Source organism: Bombus terrestris, unplaced genomic scaffold, assembly GCF_910591885.1.
Source record: "Bombus terrestris unplaced genomic scaffold, iyBomTerr1.2, whole genome shotgun sequence".
NCBI classification, from domain to species: Eukaryota; Metazoa; Arthropoda; class Insecta; order Hymenoptera; family Apidae; genus Bombus; species Bombus terrestris.
Window position 1 is genome coordinate 4,033,709 of NW_025963552.1, and position 19,207 is coordinate 4,052,915.

A 19,207-nucleotide genomic window follows, 5' to 3' on the forward strand; every position below is an offset into this window, starting at 1 on the left:
CTCCGCTCGCTCGTCAAAATCTACTCCCACCTCACAACCGATCCGACACGTTCGCAAATTCAAAATAAGTCGCCTTCATATCGAATGACTGACGCAAGAAGCATTGGTTTTAGGTTAGGCTATAGTTTTCGAGCGAGCGCAGCGAGCGAGTGACGCGTAAAGGTGTGTCACAATCCGACGGTTTGGCACATACGGACATTGAAACATTCGCACCAGCCCGAGGAGCCGGAAGTCTTTATCCTATTGCCTACTGACAAATGTTTACAGTTTATGAATAGTATCACATAAATAGTACTATTTCCACATACTACAGTGCAATGTGATGTCCGAAATGGCTGACAAAATTAGGTAATAACACGAAATGTATGCAAGGCAATATAAGGTATATGTATAGCTTGGAAATTGTGATCGTTGATCGCTCGCTCCGCTCGCTCGTAAAAATTTAGTCCAACCTCACATACGATCCGACACGTTCGCAAATTCGAAATAAGTCGCCTTCATATCTAATGACTAACGCAAGAGGGATTGGTTTTAGGTTAGGCTATAGTTTTCGAGCGAGCGCAGCGAGCGAGAGACGCGTAAAGGTGTGTCACAATCCAACGGTTTGGCACATACGGACATTGAAATATTCGCACCAGCCCGAGGAGCCGGAAGTATTTATCCCATTGCCTACTGACAAATGTTTACAGTTTATGAATAGTATCACATAAATAGTACTATTTCCACATACTAAAGTGCAATGTGATGTCCGAAGTGGCTGACAAAATTAGGTACTAACACGATATATATGCATATTGCAAGGTATATGTATACCTTGCAAATTGTGATCGTTTCTCGCTCGCTCCGCTCGCTCGTCAAAATCTACTCCCACCTCACAACCGATCCGACACGTTCGCAAATTCAAAATAAGTCGCCTTCATATCGAATGTCTGACGCAAGAAGCATTGGTTTTAGGTTAGGCTATAGTTTTCGAGCGAGCGCAGCGAGCGAGAGACGCGTAAAGGTGTGTCACAATCCGACGGTTTGGCACATACGGACATTGAAACATTCGCACCAGCCCGAGGAGCCGGAAGTCTTTATCCTATTGCCTACTGACAAATGTTTACAGTTTATGAATAGTATCACATAAATAGTACTATTTCCAAATACTACAGTGCAATCTGATGTCCGAAATGGCTGACAAAATTAGGTAATAACACGAAATATATGCAAGGCAATATAAGGTATATGTATAGCTTGGAAATTGTGATCGTTGATCGCTCGCTCCGCTCGCTCGTAAAAATTTAGTCCAACCTCACATACGATCCGACACGTTCGCAAATTCGAAATAAGTTGCCTTCATATCTAATGACTAACGCAAGAGGGATTGGTTTTAGGTTAGGCTATAGTTTTCGAGCGAGCGCAGCGAGCGAGAGACGCGTAAACATGTGTCACAATCCAACGGTTTGGCACATACGGACATTGAAACATTCGCACCAGCCCGAGTAGCCGGAAGTCTTTATCCTATTGCCTACTGACAAATGTTTACAGTTTATGAATAGTATCACATAAATAGTACTATTTCCACATACTACAGTGCAATGTGATGTCCGAAATGGCTGACAAAATTAGGTAATAACACGAAATGTATGCAAGGCAATATAAGCTATATGTATAGCTTGGAAATTGTGATCGTTGATCGCTCGCTCCGCTCGCTCGTAAAAATTTAGTCCAACCTCACATCCGATCCGACACGTTCGCAAATTCGAAATATGTCGCCACCATATCGAATAATGAACGCAAGATGGATTGGTTTTAGGTTACGCTATAGTTTTCGAGCGAGCGCAGCGAGCGAGTGACGCGTAAAGGTGTGTCACAATCCAACAGTTTGGCACATACTGACATTGAAATATTCGCACCAGCCCGAGGAGCCGGAAGTCTTCATCATATTGCCTACTGACAAATGTTTACAGTTTGTGAATAGTATCACATAAATAGTACTATTTCCACATACTAAAGTGCAATGTGATGTCCGAAGTGGCTGACAAAATTAGGTACTAACACGATATATATGCATATTGCAAGGTATATGTATACCTTGCAAATTGTGATCGTTGCTCGCTCGCTCCGCTCGCTCGTAAAAATTTAGTCCAACCTCACATCCGATCCGACACGTTCGCAAATTCGAAATAAGTCGCCTTCATATCGAATGACTAACGCAAGAGGGATTGGTTTTAGGTTAGGCTATAGTTTTCGAGCGAGCGCAGCGAGCGAGAGACGCGTAAAGGTGTGTCACAATCCAACGGTTTGGCACATACGGACATTGAAACATTCGCACCAGCCCGAGGAGCCGGAAGTCTTTATCCCATTGCCTACTGACAAATGTTTACAGTTTATGAATAGTATCACATAAATAGTACTATTTCCACATACTAAAGTGCAATGTGATGTCCGAAGTGGCTGACAAAATTAGGTACTAACACGATATATATGCATATTGCAAGGTATATGTATACCTTGCAAATTGTGATCGTTTCTCGCTCGCTCCGCTCGCTCGTCAAAATCTACTCCCACCTCACAACCGATCCGACACGTTCGCAAATTCAAAATAAGTCGCCTTCATATCGAATGACTGACGCAAGAAGCATTGGTTTTAGGTTAGGCTATAGTTTTCGAGCGAGCGCAGCGAGCGAGTGACGCGTAAAGGTGTGTCACAATCCGACGGTTTGGCACATACGGACAATGAAACATTCGCACCAGCCCGAGGAGCCGGAAGTCTTTATCCTATTGCCTACTGACAAATGTTTACAGTTTATGAATAGTATCACATAAATAGTACTATTTCCACATACTACAGTGCAATGTGATGTCCGAAATGGCTGACAAAATTAGGTAATAACACGAAATGTATGCAAGGCAATATAAGGTATATGTATAGCTTGGAAATTGTGATCGTTGATCGCTCGCTCCGCTCGCTCGTAAAAATTTAGTCCAACCTCACATACGATCCGACACGTTCGCAAATTCGAAATAAGTCGCCTTCATATCTAATGACTAACGCAAGAGGGATTGGTTTTAGGTTAGGCTATAGTTTTCGAGCGAGCGCAGCGAGCGAGAGACGCGTAAAGGTGTGTCACAATCCAACGGTTTGGCACATACGGACATTGAAACATTCGCACCAGCCCGAGGAGCCGGAAGTCTTTATCCCATTGCCTACTGACAAATGTTTACAGTTTATGAGTAGTATCACATAAATAGTACTATTTCCACATACTAAAGTGCAATGTGATGTCCGAAGTGGCTGACAAAATTAGGTACTAACACGATATATATGCATATTGCAAGGTATATGTATACCTTGCAAATTGTGATCGTTTCTCGCTCGCTCCGCTCGCTCGTCAAAATCTACTCCCACCTCACAACCGATCCGACACGTTCGCAAATTCAAAATAAGTCGCCTTCATATCGAATGTCTGACGCAAGAAGCATTGGTTTTAGGTTAGGCTATAGTTTTCGAGCGAGCGCAGCGAGCGAGAGACGCGTAAAGGTGTGTCACAATCCGACGGTTTGGCACATACGGACATTGAAACATTCGCACCAGCCCGAGGAGCCGGAAGTCTTTATCCTATAGCCTACTGACAAATGTTTACAGTTTATGAATAGTATCACATAAATAGTACTATTTCCAAATACTACAGTGCAATGTGATGTCCGAAATGGCTGACAAAATTAGGTAATAACACGAAATGTATGCAAGGCAATATAAGGTATATGTATAGCTTGGAAATTGTGATCGTTGATCGCTCGCTCCGCTCGCTCGTAAAAATTTAGTCCAACCTCACATACGATCCGACACGTTCGCAAATTCGAAATAAGTCGCCTTCATATCTAATGACTAACGCAAGAGGGATTGGTTTTAGGTTAGGCTATAGTTTTCGAGCGAGCGCAGCGAGCGAGAGACGCGTAAACATGTGTCACAATCCAACGGTTTGGCACATACGGACATTGAAACATTCGCACCAGCCCGAGTAGCCGGAAGTCTTTATCCTATTGCCTACTGACAAATGTTTACAGTTTATGAATAGTATCACATAAATAGTACTATTTCCACATACTACAGTGCAATGTGATGTCCGAAATGGCTGACAAAATTAGGTAATAACACGAAATGTATGCAAGGCAATATAAGCTATATGTATAGCTTGGAAATTGTGATCGTTGATCGCTCGCTCCGCTCGCTCGTAAAAATTTAGTCCAACCTCACATCCGATCCGACACGTTCGCAAATTCGAAATATGTCGCCACCATATCGAATAATGAACGCAAGATGGATTGGTTTTAGGTTACGCTATAGTTTTCGAGCGAGCGCAGCGAGCGAGTGACGCGTAAAGGTGTGTCACAATCCAACAGTTTGGCACATACTGACATTGAAATATTCGCACCAGCCCGAGGAGCCGGAAGTCTTTATCATATTGCCTACTGACAAATGTTTACAGTTTGTGAATAGTATCACATAAATAGTACTATTTCCACATACTAAAGTGCAATGTGATGTCCGAAGTGGCTGACAAAATTAGGTACTAACACGATATATATGCATATTGCAAGGTATATGTATACCTGGCAAATTGTGATCGTTGCTCGCTCGCTCCGCTCGCTCGTAAAAATTTAGTCCAACCTCACATCCGATCCGACACGTTCGCCAATTCGAAATAAGTCGCCTTCATATCGAATGACTAACGCAAGAGGGATTGGTTTTAGGTTAGGCTATAGCTTTCGAGCGAGCGCAGCGAGCGAGAGACACGTAAAGGTGTGTCGCAATCCAACGGTTTGGCACATACTGACATTGAAATATTCGCACCAGCCCGAGGAGACGGAAGTCTTTATCCTATTGCCTACTGACAAATGTTTACAGTTTATGAATAGTATCACATAAATAGTACTATTTCCACATACTACAGCGCAATGTGATGTCCGAAATGGCTGACAAAATTAGGTAATAACACGAAATGTATGCAAGGCAATATAAGGTATATGTATAGCTTGGAAATTGTGATCGTTTCTCGCTCGCTCCGCTCGCTCGTAAAAATCTACTCCCACCTCACAACCGATCCGACACGTTCGCAAATTCGAAATAAGTCGCCTTCATATCGAATGACTAACGCAAGAGGGATTGGTTTTATGTTAGGCTATAGTTTTCGAGCGAGCGCAGCGAGCGAGAGACGCGTAAAGGTGTGTCATAATCCAACGGTTTGGCACATACTGACATTGAAACATTCACACCAGCCCGAGGAGCCGGAAGTCTTTATCATATTGCCTACTGACAAATGTTTACAGTTTGTGAATAGTTTCACCTAAATAGTACTATCTCCACATACTACAGTGCAATGTGATGTCCGAAGTGGCTGACAAAATTAGGTACTAACACGATATATATGCATATAGCAAGGTGTATGTATACCCTGCAAATTGTGATCGTTGCTCGCTCGCTCCGCTCGCTCGTAAAAATTTAGTCCAACCTCACATACGATCCGACACGTTCGCAAATTCGAAATATGTCGCCACCATATCGAATAATGAACGCAAGATGGATTGGTTTTAGGTTAGGCTACAGTTTTCGAGCGAGCGAGAGACGCGTAAAGGTGTGTCACAATCGAACGGTTTGGCACATATTGACATTGAAACATTCGCACCAGCCCGAGGAGCCGGAAGTCTTTATCATATTGCCTACTGACAAATGTTTACAGTTTATGAATATTTTCACATAAATAGTACTATTTCCACATACTACAGTGCAATGTGATGTCCGAAGTGGCTGACAAAATTAGGTAATAACACGAAATATATGCAAGGCAACATTAGGTATATGTATAGCTTGGAAATTGTGATCGTTTCTCGCTCGCTCCGCTCGCTCGTAAAAATCTACTCCCACCTCACAACCGATTCGACAAGTTCGCAAATTCAAAATAAGGCGCCTTCATATCGAATGACTGACGCAAGAGGGATTGGTTTTAGGTTAGGCTATAGTTTTCGAGCGAGCGCAGCGAGCGAGAGACGCGTAAAGGTGTGTTACAATCCAACGGTTTGGCACATACTGACATTGAAACATTCGCACCAGCCCGAGGAGCCGGAAGTCATTATCATATTGTCTGCTGACAAGTGTTTACAATTTGTGAATAGTTCCACATAAATAGTACTATTTCCACATACTACAGCGCAATGTGATGTCCGAAGTGGCTGACAAAATTAGGTACTAACACGATATATATGCATATTGCAAGGTATATGTATACCTTGCAAATTGTGATCGTTTCTCGCTCGCTCCGCTCGCTCGTCAAAATCTACTCCCACCTCACAACCGATCCGACACGTTCGCAAATTCAAAATAAGTCGCCTTCATATCGAATGACTGACGCAAGAGGGATTGGTTTTAGGTTAGGCTATAGTTTTCGAGCGAGCGCAGCGAGCGAGAGACGCGTAAAGGTGTGTCACAATCGAACGGTTTGGCACATATTAACATTGAAACATTCGCACCAGCCCGAGGAGCCGGAAGTCTTTATCATATTGCCTACTGACAAATGTTTACAGTTTATGAATATTTTCACATAAATAGTACTATTTCCACATACTACAGTGCAATGTGATGTCCGAAGTGGCTGACAAAATTAGGTAATAACACGAAATATATGCAAGGCAATAGAAGGTATATGTATACCTTGCAAATTGTGATCGTTGCTCGCTCGCTCCGCTCGCTCGTAAAAATTTAGTCCAACCTCACATCCGATCCGACACGTTCGCAAATTCCAAATAAGTCGCCTTCATATCGAATGACTAGCGCAAGAGGGATTGGTTTTAGGTTAGGCTATAGTTTTCGAGCGAGGGCAGCGAGCGAGAGACGCGTAAAGGTGAGTCACAATCCAACGGTTTGGCACATACGGACATTGAATCATTCGCACCAGCCCGTGGAGCCGGAAGTCTTTATCCTATTGCCTACTGACAAATGTTTACAGTTTATGAATAGTATCACATAAATAGTACTATTTCCACATACTACAGTGCAATGTGATGTCCGAAATGGCTGACAAAATTAGGTAATAACACGAAATGTATGCAAGGCAATATAAGGTATATGTATAGCTTGGAAATTGTGATCGTTGATCGCTCGCTCCGCTCGCTCGTAAAAATTTAGTCCAACCTCACATACGATCCGACACGTTCGCAAATTCGAAATAAGTCGCCTTCATATCTAATGACTAACGCAAGAGGGATTGGTTTTAGGTTAGGCTATAGTTTTCGAGCGAGCGCAGCGAGCGAGAGACGCGTAAAGGTGTGTCACAATCCAACGGTTTGGCACATACGGACATTGAAACATTCGCACCAGCCCGAGGAGCCGGAAGTCTTTATCCCATCGCCTACTGACAAATGTTTACAGTTTATGAATAGTATCACATAAATAGTACTATTTCCACATACTAAAGTGCAATGTGATGTCCGAAGTGGCTGACAAAATTAGGTACTAACACGATATATATGCATATTGCAAGGTATATGTATACCTTGCAAATTGTGATCGTTTCTCGCTCGCTCCGCTCGCTCGTCAAAATCTACTCCCACCTCACAACCGATCCGACACGTTCGCAAATTCAAAATAAGTCGCCTTCATATCGAATGACTGACGCAAGAAGCATTGGTTTTAGGTTAGGCTATAGTTTTCGAGCGAGCGCAGCGAGCGAGAGACGCGTAAAGGTGTGTCACAATCCGACGGTTTGGCACATACGGACATTGAAACATTCGCACCAGCCCGAGGAGCCGGAAGTCTTTATCCTATTGCCTACTGACAAATGTTTACAGTTTATGAATAGTATCACATAAATAGTACTATTTCCAAATACTACAGTGCAATGTGATGTCCGAAATGGCTGACAAAATTAGGTAATAACACGAAATGTATGCAAGGCAATATAAGGTATATGTATAGCTTGGAAATTGTGATCGTTGATCGCTCGCTCCGCTCGCTCGTAAAAATTTAGTCCAACCTCACATACGATCCGACACGTTCGCAAATTCGAAATAAGTCGCCTTCATATCTAATGACTAACGCAAGAGGGATTGGTTTTAGGTTAGGCTATAGTTTTCGAGCGAGCGCAGCGAGCGAGAGACGCGTAAACATGTGTCACAATCCAACGGTTTGGCACATACGGACATTGAAACATTCGCACCAGCCCGAGTAGCCGGAAGTCTTTATCCTATTGCCTACTGACAAATGTTTACAGTTTAAGAATAGTATCACATAAATAGTACTATTTCCACATACTACAGTGCAATGTGATGTCCGAAATGGCTGACAAAATTAGGTAATAACACGAAATGTATGCAAGGCAATATAAGGTATATGTATAGCTTGGAAATTGTGATCGTTGATCGCTCGCTCCGCTCGCTCGTAAAAATTTAGTCCAACCTCACATCCGATCCGACACGTTCGCAAATTCGAAATATGTCGCCACCATATCGAATAATGAACGCAAGATGGATTGGTTTTAGGTTACGCTATAGTTTTCGAGCGAGCGCAGCGAGCGAGTGACGCGTAAAGGTGTGTCACAATCCAACAGTTTGGCACATACTGACATTGAAATATTCGCACCAGCCCGAGGAGCCGGAAGTCTTTATCATATTGCCTACTGACAAATGTTTACAGTTTGTGAATAGTATCACATAAATAGTACTATTTCCACATACTAAAGTGCAATGTGATGTCCGAAGTGGCTGACAAAATTAGGTACTAACACGATATATATGCATATTGCAAGGTATATGTATACCTTGCAAATTGTGATCGTTGCTCGCTCGCTCCGCTCGCTCGTAAAAATTTAGTCCAACCTCACATCCGATCCGACACGTTCGCAAATTCGAAATAAGTCGCCTTCATATCGAATGACTAACGCAAGAAGCATTGGTTTTAGGTTAGGCTATAGTTTTCGAGCGAGCGCAGCGAGCGAGAGACGCGTAAAGGTGTGTCACAATCCAACGGTTTGGCACATACGGACATTGAAACATTCGCACCAGCCCGAGGAGCCGGAAGTCTTTATCCCATTGCCTACTGACAAATGTTTACAGTTTATGAGTAGTATCACATAAATAGTACTATTTCCACATACTAAAGTGCAATGTGATGTCCGAAGTGGCTGACAAAATTAGGTACTAACACGATATATATGCATATTGCAAGGTATATGTATACCTTGCAAATTGTGATCGTTGCTCGCTCGCTCCGCTCGCTCGTAAAAATTTAGTCCAACCTCACATCCGATCCGACACGTTCGCCAATTCGAAATAAGTCGCCTTCATATCGAATGACTAACGCAAGAGGGATTGGTTTTAGGTTAGGCTATAGCTTTCGAGCGAGCGCAGCGAGCGAGAGACACGTAAAGGTGTGTCGCAATCCAACGGTTTGGCACATACTGACATTGAAATATTCGCACCAGCCCGAGGAGACGGAAGTCTTTATCCTATTGCCTACTGACAAATGTTTACAGTTTATGAATAGTATCACATAAATAGTACTATTTCCACATACTACAGCGCAATGTGATGTCCGAAATGGCTGACAAAATTAGGTAATAACACGAAATGTATGCAAGGCAATATAAGGTATATGTATAGCTTGGAAATTGTGATCGTTTCTCGCTCGCTCCGCTCGCTCGTAAAAATCTACTCCCACCTCACAACCGATCCGACACGTTCGCAAATTCGAAATAAGTCGCCTTCATATCGAATGACTAACGCAAGAGGGATTGGTTTTATGTTAGGCTATAGTTTTCGAGCGAGCGCAGCGAGCGAGAGACGCGTAAAGGTGTGTCATAATCCAACGGTTTGGCACATACTGACATTGAAACATTCACACCAGCCCGAGGAGCCGGAAGTCTTTATCATATTGCCTACTGACAAATGTTTACAGTTTGTGAATAGTTTCACCTAAATAGTACTATCTCCACATACTACAGTGCAATGTGATGTCCGATGTGGCTGACAAAATTAGGTACTAACACGATATATATGCATATAGCAAGGTGTATGTATACCCTGCAAATTGTGATCGTTGCTCGCTCGCTCCGCTCGCTCGTAAAAATTTAGTCCAACCTCACATACGATCCGACACGTTCGCAAATTCGAAATATGTCGCCACCATATCGAATAATGAACGCAAGATGGATTGGTTTTAGGTTAGGCTACAGTTTTCGAGCGAGCGAGAGACGCGTAAAGGTGTGTCACAATCGAACGGTTTGGCACATATTGACATTGAAACATTCGCACCAGCCCGAGGAGCCGGAAGTCTTTATCATATTGCCTACTGACAAATGTTTACAGTTTATGAATATTTTCACATAAATAGTACTATTTCCACATACTACAGTGCAATGTGATGTCCGAAGTGGCTGACAAAATTAGGTAATAACACGAAATATATGCAAGGCAACATTAGGTATATGTATAGCTTGGAAATTGTGATCGTTTCTCGCTCGCTCCGCTCGCTCGTAAAAATCTACTCCCACCTCACAACCGATTCGACAAGTTCGCAAATTCAAAATAAGGCGCCTTCATATCGAATGACTGACGCAAGAGGGATTGGTTTTAGGTTAGGCTATAGTTTTCGAGCGAGCGCAGCGAGCGAGAGACGCGTAAAGGTGTGTTACAATCCAACGGTTTGGCACATACTGACATTGAAACATTCGCACCAGCCCGAGGAGCCGGAAGTCATTATCATATTGTCTGCTGACAAGTGTTTACAATTTGTGAATAGTTCCACATAAATAGTACTATTTCCACATACTACAGCGCAATGTGATGTCCGAAGTGGCTGACAAAATTAGGTAATAACACGAAATATATGCAAGGCAATAGAAGGTATATGTATACCTTGCAAATTGTGATCGTTGCTCGCTCGCTCCGCTCGCTCGTAAAAATTTAGTCCAACCTCACATCCGATCCGACACGTTCGCAAATTCCAAATAAGTCGCCTTCATATCGAATGACTAGCGCAAGAGGGATTGGTTTTAGGTTAGGCTATAGTTTTCGAGCGAGGGCAGCGAGCGAGAGACGCGTAAAGGTGAGTCACAATCCAACGGTTTGGCACATACGGACATTGAATCATTCGCACCAGCCCGTGGAGCCGGAAGTCTTTATCCTATTGCCTACTGACAAATGTTTACAGTTTATGAATAGTATCACATAAATAGTACTACTTCCACATACTAAAGTGCAATGTGATGTCCGTAGTGGCTGACAAAATTAGGTACTAACACGATATATATGCATATTGCAAGGTATATGTATACCTTGCAAATTGTGATCGTTTCTCGCTCGCTCCGCTCGCTCGTCAAAATCTACTCCCACCTCACAACCGATCCGACACGTTCGCAAATTCAAAATAAGTCGCCTTCATATCGAATGACTGACGCAAGAAGCATTGGTTTTAGGTTAGGCTATAGTTTTCGAGCGAGCGCAGCGAGCGAGTGACGCGTAAAGGTGTGTCACAATCCGACGGTTTGGCACATACGGACATTGAAACATTCGCACCAGCCCGAGGAGCCGGAAGTCTTTATCCTATTGCCTACTGACAAATGTTTACAGTTTATGAATAGTATCACATAAATAGTACTATTTCCACATACTACAGTGCAATGTGATGTCCGAAATGGCTGACAAAATTAGGTAATAACACGAAATGTATGCAAGGCAATATAAGGTATATGTATAGCTTGGAAATTGTGATCGTTGATCGCTCGCTCCGCTCGCTCGTAAAAATTTAGTCCAACCTCACATACGATCCGACACGTTCGCAAATTCGAAATAAGTCGCCTTCATATCTAATGACTAACGCAAGAGGGATTGGTTTTAGGTTAGGCTATAGTTTTCGAGCGAGCGCAGCGAGCGAGAGACGCGTAAACATGTGTCACAATCCAACGGTTTGGCACATACGGACATTGAAACATTCGCACCAGCCCGAGGAGCCGGAAGTCTTTATCCCATCGCCTACTGACAAATGTTTACAGTTTATGAATAGTATCACATAAATAGTACTATTTCCACATACTAAAGTGCAATGTGATGTCCGAAGTGGCTGACAAAATTAGGTAATAACACGAAATGTATGCAAGGCAATATAAGGTATATGTATAGCTTGGAAATTGTGATCGTTGATCGCTCGCTCCGCTCGCTCGTAAAAATTTAGTCCAACCTCACATCCGATCCGACACGTTCCCAAATTCGAAATAATTCGCCTTCATATCGAATGACTAACGCAAGAGGGATTGGTTTTATGTTGGTCTATAGTTTTCGAGCGAGCGCAGCGAGCGAGAGACGCGTAAAGGTGTGTCATAATCCAACGGTTTGGCACATACTGACATTGAAACATTCACACCAGCCCGAGGAGCCGGAAGTCTTTATCATATTGCCTACTGACAAATGTTTACAGTTTGTGAATAGTTTCACCTAAATAGTACTATCTCCACATACTACAGTGCAATGTGATGTCCGAAGTGGCTGACAAAATTAGGTACTAACACGATATATATGTATATTGCAAGGTATATGTATACCTTGCAAATTGTGATCGTTGCTCGCTCGCTCCGCTCGCTCGTAAAAATTTAGTCCAACCTCACATCCGATCCGACACGTTCGCAAATTCGAAATATGTCGCCACCATATCGAATAATGAACGCAAGATGGATTGGTTTTAGGTTACGCTATAGTTTTCGAGCGAGCGCAGCGAGCGAGTGACGCGTAAAGGTGTGTCACAATCCAACAGTTTGGCACATACTGACATTGAAACATTCGCACCAGCCCGAGGAGCCGGAAGTCTTTATCATATTGCCTACTGACAAATGTTTACAGTTTGTGAATAGTATCACATAAATAGTACTATTTCCACATACTAAAGTGCAATGTGATGTCCGAAGTGGCTGACAAAATTAGGTACTAACACGATATATATGCATATTGCAAGGTATATGTATACCTTGCAAATTGTGATCGTTGCTCGCTCGCTCCGCTCGCTCGTAAAAATTTAGTCCAACCTCACATCCGATCCGACACGTTCGCAAATTCGAAATAAGTCGCCTTCATATCGAATGACTAACGCAAGAGGGATTGGTTTTAGGTTAGGCTATAGTTTTCGAGCGAGCGCAGCGAGCGAGAGACGCGTAAAGGTGTGTCACAATCGAACGGTTTGGCACATATTAACATTGAAACATTCGCACCAGCCCGAGGAGCCGGAAGTCTTTATCATATTGCCTACTGACAAATGTTTACAGTTTATGAATATTTTCACATAAATAGTACTATTTCCACATACTACAGTGCAATGTGATGTCCGAAGTGGCTGACAAAATTAGGTAATAACACGAAATATATGCAAGGCAACATTAGGTATATGTATAGCTTGGAAATTGTGATCGTTGATCGCTCGCTCCGCTCGCTCGTAAAAATTTAGTCCAACCTCACATCCGATCCGACACGTTCCCAAATTCGAAATAATTCGCCTTCATATCGAATGACTAACGCAAGAGGGATTGGTTTTATGTTGGTCTATAGTTTTCGAGCGAGCGCAGCGAGCGAGAGACGCGTAAAGGTGTGTCATAATCCAACGGTTTGGCACATACTGACATTGAAACATTCACACCAGCCCGAGGAGCCGGAAGCCTTTATCCTATTGCCTACTGACAAATGTTTACAGTTTATGAATAGTATCACATAAATAGTACTATTTCCAAATACTACAGTGCAATGTGATGTCCGAAATGGCTGACAAAATTAGGTAATAACACGAAATGTATGCAAGGCAATATAAGGTATATGTATAGCTTGGAAATTGTGATCGTTGATCGCTCGCTCCGCTCGCTCGTAAAAATTTAGTCCAACCTCACATACGATCCGACACGTTCGCAAATTCGAAATAAGTCGCCTTCATATCTAATGACTAACGCAAGAGGGATTGGTTTTAGGTTAGGCTATAGTTTTCGAGCGAGCGCAGCGAGCGAGAGACGCGTAAACATGTGTCACAATCCAACGGTTTGGCACATACGGACATTGAAACATTCGCACCAGCCCGAGTAGCCGGAAGTCTTTATCCTATTGCCTACTGACAAATGTTTACAGTTTAAGAATAGTATCACATAAATAGTACTATTTCCACATACTACAGTGCAATGTGATGTCCGAAATGGCTGACAAAATTAGGTAATAACACGAAATGTATGCAAGGCAATATAAGGTATATGTATAGCTTGGAAATTGTGATCGTTGATCGCTCGCTCCGCTCGCTCGTAAAAATTTAGTCCAACCTCACATCCGATCCGACACGTTCCCAAATTCGAAATAATTCGCCTTCATATCGAATGACTAACGCAAGAGGGATTGGTTTTATGTTGGTCTATAGTTTTCGAGCGAGCGCAGCGAGCGAGAGACGCGTAAAGGTGTGTCATAATCCAACGGTTTGGCACATACTGACATTGAAACATTCACACCAGCCCGAGGAGCCGGAAGTCTTTATCATATTGCCTACTGACAAATGTTTACAGTTTGTGAATAGTTTCACCTAAATAGTACTATCTCCACATACTACAGTGCAATGTGATGTCCGAAGTGGCTGACAAAATTAGGTACTAACACGATATATATGTATATTGCAAGGTATATGTATACCTTGCAAATTGTGATCGTTGCTCGCTCGCTCCGCTCGCTCGTAAAAATTTAGTCCAACCTCACATCCGATCCGACACGTTCGCAAATTCGAAATATGTCGCCACCATATCGAATAATGAACGCAAGATGGATTGGTTTTAGGTTACGCTATAGTTTTCGAGCGAGCGCAGCGAGCGAGTGACGCGTAAAGGTGTGTCACAATCCAACAGTTTGGCACATACTGACATTGAAACATTCGCACCAGCCCGAGGAGCCGGAAGTCTTTATCATATTGCCTACTGACAAATGTTTACAGTTTGTGAATAGTATCACATAAATAGTACTATTTCCACATACTAAAGTGCAATGTGATGTCCGAAGTGGCTGACAAAATTAGGTACTAACACGATATATATGCATATTGCAAGGTATATGTATACCTTGCAAATTGTGATCGTTGCTCGCTCGCTCCGCTCCCTCGTAAAAATTTAGTCCAACCTCACATACGATCCGACACGTTCGCAAATACGAAATATGTCGCCACCATATCGAATAATGAACGCAAGATGGATTGGTTTTAGGTTACGCTATAGTTTTCGAGCGAGCGAGAGACGCGTAAAGGTGTGTCACAATCCAACGGTTTGGCACATACGGACATTGAAACATTCGCACCAGCCCGAGGAGCCGGAAGTCTTTATCCTATTGCCTACTGACAAATGTTTACAGTTTATGAATAGTATCACATAAATAGTACTATTTCCACATACTACAGTGCAATGTGATGTCCGAAATGGCTGACAAAATTAGGTAATAACACGAAATGTATGCAAGGCAATATAAGGTATATGTATAGCTTGGAAATTGTGATCGTTGCTCGCTCGCTCCGCTCGCTCGTAAAAATTTAGTCCAACCTCACATCCGATCCGACACGTTCGCAAATTCGAAATAAGTCGCCTTCATATCGAATGACTAACGCAAGAGGGATTGGTTTTAGGTTAGGCTATAGCTTTCGAGCGAGCGCAGCGAGCGAGAGACGCGTAAAGGTGTGTCGCAATCCAACGGTTTGGCACATACTGACATTGAAATATTCGCACCAGCCCGAGGAGACGGAAGTCTTTATCCTATTGCCTACTGACAAATGTTTACAGTTTATGAATAGTATCACATAAATAGTACTATTTCCACATACTACAGCGCAATGTGATGTCCGAAATGGCTGACAAAATTAGGTAATAACACGAAATGTATGCAAGGCAATATAAGGTATATGTATAGCTTGGAAATTGTGATCGTTTCTCGCTCGCTCCGCTCGCTCGTAAAAATCTACTCCAACCTCACAACCGATCCGACACGTTCGCAAATTCGAAATAAGTCGCCTTCATATCGAATGACTAACGCAAGAGGGATTGGTTTTATGTTAGGCTATAGTTTTCGAGCGAGCGCAGCGAGCGAGAGACGCGTAAAGGTGTGTCATAATCCAACGGTTTGGCACATACTGACATTGAAACATTCACACCAGCCCGAGGAGCCGGAAGTCTTTATCATATTGCCTACTGACAAATGTTAACAGTTTGTGAATATTTTCACATAAATAGTACTATTTCCACATACTACAGTGCAATGTGATGTCCGAAGTGGCTGACAAAATTAGGTAATAACACGAAATGTATGCAAGGCAATATAAGGTATATGTATACCTTGCAAATTTTGATCGTTGCTCGCTCGCTCCGCTCGCTCTTAAAAATTTAGTCCAACCTCACATCCGATCCGACACGTTCGCAAATTCGAAATAAGTCGCCTTCATATCGAATGACTAACGCAAGAGTGATTGGTTTTAGGTTAGGCTATAGTTTTCGAGCGAGCGCAGCGAGCGAGAGTCGCGTAAAGGTGTGTCACAATCCAACGGTTTGGCACATACGGACATTGAAACATTCGCACCAGCCCGAGGAGCCGGAAGTCTTTATCCTATTGCCTACTGACAAATGTTTACAGTTTATGAATAGTACCACATAAATAGTACTATTTCCACATACTACAGTGCAATGTGATGTCCGAAGTGGCTGACAAAATTAGGTACTAACACGATATATATGCATATTGCAAGGTATATGTATACCTTGCAAATTGTGATCGTTGCTCGCTCGCTCCGCTCGCTCGTAAAAATTTAGTCCAACCTCACATCCGATCCGACACGTTCGCAAATTCGAAATAAGTCGCCTTCATATCGAATGACTAACGCAAGAGGGATTGGTTTTAGGTTAGGCTATAGTTTTCGAGCGAGCGAGAGACGCGTAAACGTGTGTCACAATCCAACGGTTTGGTACATACGGACATTGAAACATTCGCACCAGCCCGAGGAGCCGGAAGTCTTTATCCTATTGCCTACTGACAAATGTTTACAGTTTATGAATAGTTTCACCTAAATAGTACTATTTCCACATAGTGCAGTGCAATGTGATGTCCGAAATGGCTGACAAAATTAGGTAATAACACAAAATGTATGCAAGGCAATATAAGGTATATGTATACCTTGCAAATTGTGATCGTTTCTCGCTCGCTCCGCTCGCTCGTCAAAATCTACTCCCACCTCACAACCGATCCGACACGTTCGCAAATTCAAAATAAGTCGCCTTCATATCGAATGACTGACGCAAGAAGCATTGGTTTTAGGTTAGGCTATAGTTTTCGAGCGAGCGCAGCGAGCGAGTGACGCGTAAAGGTGTGTCACAATCCGACGGTTTGGCACATACGGACATTGAAACATTCGCACCAGCCCGAGGAGCCGGAAGTCTTTATCCTATTGCCTACTGACAAATGTTTACAGTTTATGAATAGTATCACATAAATAGTACTATTTCCACATACTACAGTGCAATGTGATGTCCGAAATGGCTGACAAAATTAGGTAATAACACGAAATGTATGCAAGGCAATATAAGGTATATGTATAGCTTGGAAATTGTGATCGTTGATCGCTCGCTCCGCTCGCTCGTAAAAATTTAGTCCAACCTCACATACGATCCGACACGTTCGCAAATTCGAAATAAGTCGCCTTCATATCTAATGACTAACGCAAGAGGGATTGGTTTTAGGTTAGGCTATAGTTTTCGAGCGAGCGCAGCGAGCGAGAGACGCGTAAAGGTGTGTCACAATCCAACGGTTTGGCACATACGGACATTGAAACATTCGCAACAGCCCGAGGAGCCGGAAGTCTTTATCCCATCGCCTACTGACAAATGTTTACAGTTTATGAATAGTATCACATAAATAGTACTATTTCCACATACTAAAGTGCAATGTGATGTCCGAAGTGGCTGACAAAATTAGGTACTAACACGATATATATGCATATTGCAAGGTATATGTATACCTTGCAAATTGTGATCGTTTCTCGCTCGCTCCGCTCGCTCGTCAAAATCTACTCCCACCTCACAACCGATCCGACACGTTCGCAAATTCAAAATAAGTCGCCTTCATATCGAATGACTGACGCAAGAAGCATTGGTTTTAGGTTAGGCTATAGTTTTCGAGCGAGCGCAGCGAGCGAGAGACGCGTAAAGGTGTGTCACAATCCGACGGTTTGGCACATACGGACATTGAAACATTCGCACCAGCCCGAGGAGCCGGAAGTCTTTATCCTATTGCCTACTGACAAATGTTTACAGTTTATGAATAGTTTTACATAAATAGTACTATTTCCAAATACTACAGTGCAATCTGATGTCCGAAATGGCTGACAAAATTAGGTAATAACACGAAATATATGCAAGGCAATATAAGGTATATGTATAGCTTGGAAATTGTGATCGTTGATCGCTCGCTCCGCTCGCTCGTAAAAATTTAGTCCAACCTCACATACGATCCGACACGTTCGCAAATTCGAAATAAGTCGCCTTCATATCTAATGACTAACGCAAGAGGGATTGGTTTTAGGTTAGGCTATAGTTTTCGAGCGAGCGCAGCGAGCGAGAGACGCGTAAACATGTGTCACAATCCAACGGTTTGGCACATACGGACATTGAAACATTCGCACCAGCCCGAGTAGCCGGAAGTCTTTATCCTATTGCCTACTGACAAATGTTTACAGTTTAAGAATAGTATCACATAAATAGTACTATTTCCACATACTACAGTGCAATGTGATGTCCGAAATGGCTGACAAAATTAGGTAATAACACGAAATGTATGCAAGGCAATATAAGGTATATGTATAGCTTGGAAATTGTGATCGTTGATCGCTCGCTCCGCTCGCTCGTAAAAATTTAGTCCAACCTCACATCCGATCCGACACGTTCCCAAATTCGAAATAATTCGCCTTCATATCGAATGACTAACGCAAGAGGGATTGGTTTTATGTTGGTCTATAGTTTTCGAGCGAGCGCAGCGAGCGAGTGACGCGTAAAGGTGTGTCACAATCCAACAGTTTGGCACATACTGACATTGAAACATTCGCACCAGCCCGAGGAGCCGGAAGTCTTTATCATATTGCCTACTGACAAATGTTTACAGTTTGTGAATAGTATCACATAAATAGTACTATTTCCACATA